Here is a 6,886-nt window from a genome sequence, read left to right as displayed (position 1 = left end):
GTCTTCTGCATTATTGGCCCCCCTGCTCCCTTCTGCGTGTGCCGGTGGGGGAGTTGGTTGTTTGGCTGTGGGCTGTGGGTCCGCTGCAGACTGCACTTGGAACCAGCTATCTAGCTCCTTCTCTGCCTCCCTCATGTTACACAGTCTTCTCACCACCTCCTGCAGCTCAGCCACCTGCTGCAGGAGGTCCTTGACCTGGGCACACCTTTTGCAGGCAGGTCCGCTGCCTGTCCCTGACCCAGGAGAAAGGTCTAGGCACTTCCTGCAGCCTTTGCTCTCAGACGAGTGCCCGTCACTCTGCCTTGAGGGTCAGGCAGGATGAGTGCCCTTGACTTTTGCCGATGGTCACAGAACGGTTCCCGGTTGCTGGGTTATGTGTACTCCAAGTCTCCCACCTGGCCCGTGGAATGCCCCTCCTTCGAAAAGACACTCTCCCGCACGAAATGCTGCGCCACCCCCTGGCTGACGCACCACGCCCTGTGTGCCCATCCTGTTCCCAGCGCTCCTGGTTGCTAGCACTCCCTAGGGCTACATACACTAGGGAGTGGAGGGCAGACGCCATTACTTCTGGCCCCATCCACGCCTTGTCAGCTGCCCTTGTAAGAGCTGCCAGCTCCTAATGGGTCTCTGTGCTCCCCTGGGGTTTCTCCAGCTCAGGAAACCCCCCTGTACGCCGTGGTCCCCCACTCCACTGCAGAATGTGTCTGCACCGGAGCTGATCGCCTCTGTAATCACCTCAGCTCAATACACCTCTGCTTAAATGTATTAAATATATGTTAATGTATTCCCAGGCTATGGTATTTCAAGTTTTACAGACTAATCCTCTGAAATATTTTGGAAAGTAATCAGAAAAAAATAAAACATATGTAAAGCAAAGTACCTGAAAAACATATCTTTAAGGTGGGTGAGTTTCTCATTCCTTCTATATTTTGCATTTATTTTCATTTACATAAAATAAAGGTGAGGGCCAGATAATAACGGTACACTTTTACACATTTTTTGCCAAAGATAATTTCCACTCCAAAAATGGAGTAGCAGGGGCCAGGGGTTCCCTGAGGGCTGCGATCAGCGAGGGGACGCTCCCAAGGCTGCAGAGGGGGCCCATCCCACCGCCCCAGCCAGGGAGCAGAGCAGCCAGGAGGCACCAGGGGCAGTCCCAGCCCCAGACATTGGGCAGTTCCTTGAGGATGGGCTAGACCTTTTGTAAAAAGGAGCAAGAGTCCCATTTTCTAGTTGGAGGCCAGAAAGATTTAATCTGATTTAATGTCCCAGACCACACAAATGGGTGGAGTGGATCCTCGAGCTGAATGCAGGTCGCCTGGGGCCCTAAACCTTAATCAGAGCGTAACTCTCACAAGACAGCATCTGGCTAGCACATATCCACAAAGACACCATAAGTCAGGAACTTCCTCAGCAACCATTCTGTGAAGGAAAGCTTGACATCTGCAAATAGATATCCTCCACCATATTTTTGAAAAGATAAAGTGCGTTCAAGTCCACAGAGATTATTAACCTATTAGAAAAATGTAACTTTGTAAAAGTACAAAGCTATTCCACAGTGTCTACTCATAGAGACTGTTTAAGCTTTGACAGTTCAATGTGAACTGCATTTGTTATAAAAATTATACTACTTTAAGATTGTCTAAAAAAGATATGCTAGCTGACAATTTGAGATGGGAATTCAGTGATATTCCAGCAAGCCTGGAGACTACTGTGATCCTAATAGACTGAGCTGTTACAAGATTTATTTAGGCTGAAGGGCAAGAAACTGACTAATAGGTTAAGAGGTTCTTCCAAAAAGGAGAGTGCCAGAGAACCATAAATGCTTATCCAGATACATTAAAAGAGCTTTGAAAACTTTAAAAAGTTTAATCTTAAAAACTTTAAAGTTTAAAAATCCCCTGTCCACTGAAAAGAGTGAAAGGAAGTTACGGAGCTGATAATATTCAATATGCTGAGGTAACCCCAAAAACATGAACTCCATGTACTCTGCAACTAAAAGTTTTATTAAAATTTTTGCATTGGAAAAATACAGCCATTGATTCAACCATTCATTAATCCAATTTATGACAGTCAGTGGAAACTAAACTGGTGCAACTGCAATTGTAACTGAGCTGTGTGTACACGGATATTGGAAATCAGGGCTGAAATGTTCCTCCATCAACTGCCAAAATACACAAGTACCACATTACAGTGCTGTTGAAGCTTCACTGATTCTGGATACTATTTGATGGGTCCTTATTTGTGCTTTTATTATTCTGAAAGCAAAGCAAGCAAAACCAGAGCTCAGATTAAGTTAGCTGAAGTGAGAAGGGTGTATACGCAGATAGTCCTCACATTTGTTAAGATTAAAATCTGAATGTGAGATAGCTGGTGCCTACTAGTGACAACACCTATGACAAGATTATGACAAGTAACTGTGGATTTTGGATGCTTTAATTATCTTTTTATATTGTATGTTGTGTAAGAGAGTGATTCTCTCCCCTTTTGTTCCCATGCTCCTCATTCCTCTTTACTCTTTGCAAACCTCCTGGATGTGTTTCATGATACACGAGAGTGTGTGTCTCAAATCACAAAGCACGTTGATTTAGGATTGGACAGTATTATTGGCTGGTGAGGTATGTTGCCCCAGTGGAATGGAACAGAATTTCCAACAAGTGATTAGGAAGCATCTCTGAAAACAAAGCACCTGTATATAAATCACTAAGTGTGGAAATAGATGGGTAAAATCAAAGTGATGGTGAAGTACGCTTGTTTTAGTTTGACTGCCTCAATATTTAAATATATGTATTTGACTAAAGCCTGGCCTAAGATTTTTCCCTCTGGTGCCCATACATAGCAGTGCCAGGGCATAGAAACTGCTTCTCTTAAGGTACCCCAGGCGGTCTGTGGCCGCCTCTGTTCTGTGGGGTCTGCCCGAGCTAGAGTCACTTCAGCCTATTAAAATGTAAATTAGGGATAATTTAATGCTAGTCTAGAAGTAGCTACATGAAGGAAAAACACCAGTAAAAGTGGCATCCTCAGCTTAGCAGCTGAAGGCAAAACAAGACCTAAGAAAGGGAAGGGGAAGCTGAATAACATATTCAAACATAACTTAGTTTCACACTTTTAAATGAAAGCAATTTGCCAATAGTTATGGTAGGTTTTTTCCCTGGCAATTTTTAAATGGCTAGTGAATGCTTTGTCTGTGCTGCCTAGTTTAAACAAGGCTTACTTTAAATAATTCCTGTGCCTTGTGTTAGACAGGCAACCAGACAGACCAAGTGGGTCCTCTCCAGTGTATCGCTCATTAGCCTATTTCCCTTCCTGAAAGGAGAAGTGACTTTGAATAGGCAAGAGCTTCTAGTGGAGAAAATACTGTAGAGGGACAAAAACATTTGAGATAACTTACTCCATCAATCACAGGCTAACGGAAAAATGTTCCCGCCTGTTACTGTAACCAAGATGGACTATGTGCTTGTCTATAGGGGTGAGTACAGACAGACAAGAGCCTGCTCCTCCCGCAGGGAAGTTGACCAAAGCGAGATTTGCTCTGAAAATTGTGCTTTACGAGCACAGGTGAGTTAATAAGCTTCATCTATAGGCAGGATATGAGAGTTGTACATCAGGCACCGTTACATGGCTTACAGGCAAAATTAGGTTCTTATCTGCATCCTTAAAAGTTTATACAACTCTGGGAAGATTTATATCCCAAATTATGAGAAAGATGAAGAGAAAAAAGAGTGGTTTTTCACTGGTTATATTTCCAGCCTGTCCTTGCCCCTAAAAGGATTCACAAGTTTGAATTATTTCTGTGAACTAGTTAACACTTCAGAAATAATCTGTGATACTCAAAAAAACTCAGTCACCATAGCTTTATATCTGATATAAAAACCTCAATCCAGTTGAATAGAGAAAGAATTTTCCTTTTTTTTTTTTTGCCAGCACAACTTGGAATAAAACATAAATATTTCAAATCTCTGTAGGAAAAGGCATGTATCGCCAGCACCCAAAAACCTGGCAGATCTCCTCAAGAAAGTCACATCCTTGAAGCCCAAGTTCCTGAGTAGTCCCCTTGGGCAGTAAAACGTTAATTCACAAGAGATTTTGAAACCATGTAGGATTTACTATAAAGTTCTGTGAAACTGAACACATTTCTGATTTGCTGAATTAACAAATGCCAAAAGGAAAAATGATGCTTGCTTCTTTAAATGACAAAAGACAACTAAGAAGTTTATTGAAGTGAATAGAAAAACTTGAAAAGATTGTCTATAAATATTTGTAACGTGGATTTAGTATTTGTAAATTCCTGCTGTGGGTCTTTGTCTTTAACCATACCCAGGAGGCAAAATATTAACATAGAAATAAATTAGATAGAGATGTTCTTGCATAATTTCCATTCAAATTACATGGAACTCTGATTGCCCCCAGAATATGCGTCTGGTGAGAAAAAAAACACCCTAATTTATAAGCTTAAGACTGCAAGTCCAACAAATTGCAGAGTGATTCATTACAAAGCTAGATGTGGTCTTCAACTTAAAATCTCCTATAATTTATTAAAGGAATCATTAACTTGATTTTTTTCCACATATGTCAAGAGAATAAAGCAAAGTTTCTAATCTATACTGACGTTCCAGATACAACAGCTACAGCACACAGACTCAGTGGCTTTGTTCACCCTGGAATTCCTGGAGAACAGCCCTGGGCAGAGAAAATGTTACACCTATTCCTTACGTTTTGTTTTGGGTTTGTTTTTTTTTTTTTTCCATGAGAGGATAGGAACTGGATTTGGGGGTGGGGGAAGAGGCTTGTTGTTGGGTGGTTGTCTTTTTTCTCTCTCCCCCCGTGCCTATGGAGATGAGTAATTTTATCCAGCACTGAATCACTGAACAGGAGTTGAACCTTACAGTGCATAGCAGTAAATAAATAAAAAAATGCACACAGAGGTAGTAAAAACTAGCTTCACTATTTTGTGAAGCTTCATGCTACACCAGGAGCGTAAGTAAATATAATTTTGGTGTCCTTATCTCCATATTACACACAAGTTGAGAGTTTGTCAATATTCTTCTAGGCTCTTTTGAACATTTATCAGTCAGCTTTGGCAGCTGTGACAGGACGACTGCTCGCTGAATACCAAATGTAGCAACACAAAGCTGTCATTCTTCAACAGGTTATTACTTTGAAATGATTATTATTTAAGATAAGTTTTCTACATATATTTAAGTCAGACTTTCCACCAATTCTGAGTTCTAGGAGGATGTAAAATACTTTGATGCAAATTGTATCTGTAAGCAGTACATGCAATGTTAATACTTCCGTATAAGAGGATCTCTGTATTGAAAAGGAATTTGATTATTTCCTAATATATCAAGGTCTTATATATACACTACTATTTATACTAATGTTTATTATTAATAAACTGTAAATATTTTGAATGGAAACTCCTGCAGAATGTAATTGCATTCTTGGATTAACATATAGTTTTTTACATATTTATAAAAAAATGCAGTTTGACTTTTATTAAACAGAAAATCTGCACCACGCTGAATGCATTGAATGTCAAGGTTAGAGGTGAATAATTTCTCCAGGACTTGGAAATACTTACTTCACAATACCTTACGAGCTGAATGAGGGTGCAGGGGGAAGAAAAACGCTTACGCTACAAAATTGCAAATGTATAATGGTATGGAAACAGTTCTATCCTAAACGCACATTTGCAATTTTGTAGCGTAAGCGTTTTTCTTTGTTTCCGTGAATTCTCCACTGCTGAGAGGGTGAATGAAAGTAACTCAAGAGCTAGAGATAAACCACGTTTGCTTTAAAGAAAACCCCGATCTCATTAAAAGGTTTGCTAATCATCCCACAGCAAATAAAATGTAATGATGGTATATGTGCAGTGCAGAAAGTATCTGGCTTTTAAAAAAATGGACTGGTTTTTTTAATTAGAAGATACACTTTTATAGCATATCTTGAAGCCACAATTCCATCAACCAGATACAAAGAGATTATTTAATTAATTAAATAAATTTGGGAAGATGTTGGAAATGTTTATTATATACCTTAGTTTTCTTTTTCTTAATTTCTTTTTTGTTGAAATAATGTACTTTAATGGTAAGAACTGACATAATCCAGTTCCTTTTCTCTTACAAAATTAATGTGCTTATAAAATAAAAAAATTGTGGTTTCAGTGTCTGAGAAAAGAAATTACTAAGGTTTCTACAGAGTGGGGGAAACTCATCTTTTAATAAATATAGAAGCAGTATATGGTATAAAATGTTCCACGTAGCTCATGGCATTATTTTATTTGGTGTACCTTCTATAATATTTATCTAATTTAGCAAATGATAATCATAATATTTTGTTTTTCTTTTGGTTAATATTTCAAAATTATTTCAGTTGCTTTTTCCATCACTATAGCTTTTTCTGCATTCTTTACTCTCATTACTATTTGGTTTGGTTGCAATTGGTATTGTTGCTGTTTCTTAGTCAGGTAAAGGCTAACCTTATTCTCATTTTTCATGAGTATTCATGATGCTGGATATCTATCAAATGAATACAGGAAGAAAGAAAACACAAAGGGATGCATATACCTCCAAAACAAATTCACTAATAACATGAATAAATACCCCTGGGAATAACTTTATAGCATTTACTCAACTCTAGTCTTGTGTATTGGGTCTGGCTGAGATGGAGTTAATTTTCCCCATAGCAGCCCTCATAGTGCTGTGCTTTGTATTGGTAGCTAGAAAGGTGTTGATAACACACCAGTGTTTTGGCTACTGCTGAGCAGTGCTCGCACAGCATCAAGTCTGTCTCTCCAACATTCCCCCCTCACCAGTAGGCTGGGGGTGGGCAAGATCTTGGGAGGGGACATAGCCAGGACAGCTGACCCAAACTGACCAAAGGG

Source organism: Aptenodytes forsteri, unplaced genomic scaffold (genome assembly GCF_000699145.1).
Source record: "Aptenodytes forsteri isolate BGI_AS27 unplaced genomic scaffold, ASM69914v1 Scaffold23, whole genome shotgun sequence".
Lineage (NCBI taxonomy): Eukaryota > Metazoa > Chordata > Aves > Sphenisciformes > Spheniscidae > Aptenodytes > Aptenodytes forsteri.
Note: the sequence above shows the minus strand (reverse complement) of the source record.